Here is a 425-nt window from a genome sequence, read left to right on the forward strand (position 1 = left end):
CTGCAAATTAATGAGAATTAGTTGACATGAAGTTGCAAAGTTACTTATAGTTAGTAGAATGTTTAAAGTGGACTATCAAAATAAAGTGTAACCTTATTTTTTAACAAATAAGCTTTTGATAACGTTTTATTAAAGATTTTCACAGAATGATTTTGGCAAAATAGCGCCCCAAAGTGTGGCGGTCCATGCACTGCATACTCTGCATTCCCCGTTTTTGCGCCACTGGTGGAGATTACGGTATTCTCATCTGAATATGGAAAGCCGTTTTAACATTTAATCTATAAACCGTACTAGTATCTATTTTCATGGTACTAGTACTTATTTTTTAACATAGAAAATGTTCGTAAACATAGTAGCCTAATGTGTTTGTTGGTCATCGAGTGACCTCTAGTGGCAGGATGGAGATAAGACACCAATTTTATTGT

Source organism: Sinocyclocheilus rhinocerous, unplaced genomic scaffold (genome assembly GCF_001515625.1).
Source record: "Sinocyclocheilus rhinocerous isolate Xijiao unplaced genomic scaffold, SAMN03320098_v1.1 scaffold4583, whole genome shotgun sequence".
In the NCBI taxonomy this organism is placed as follows: Eukaryota; Metazoa; Chordata; class Actinopteri; order Cypriniformes; family Cyprinidae; genus Sinocyclocheilus; species Sinocyclocheilus rhinocerous.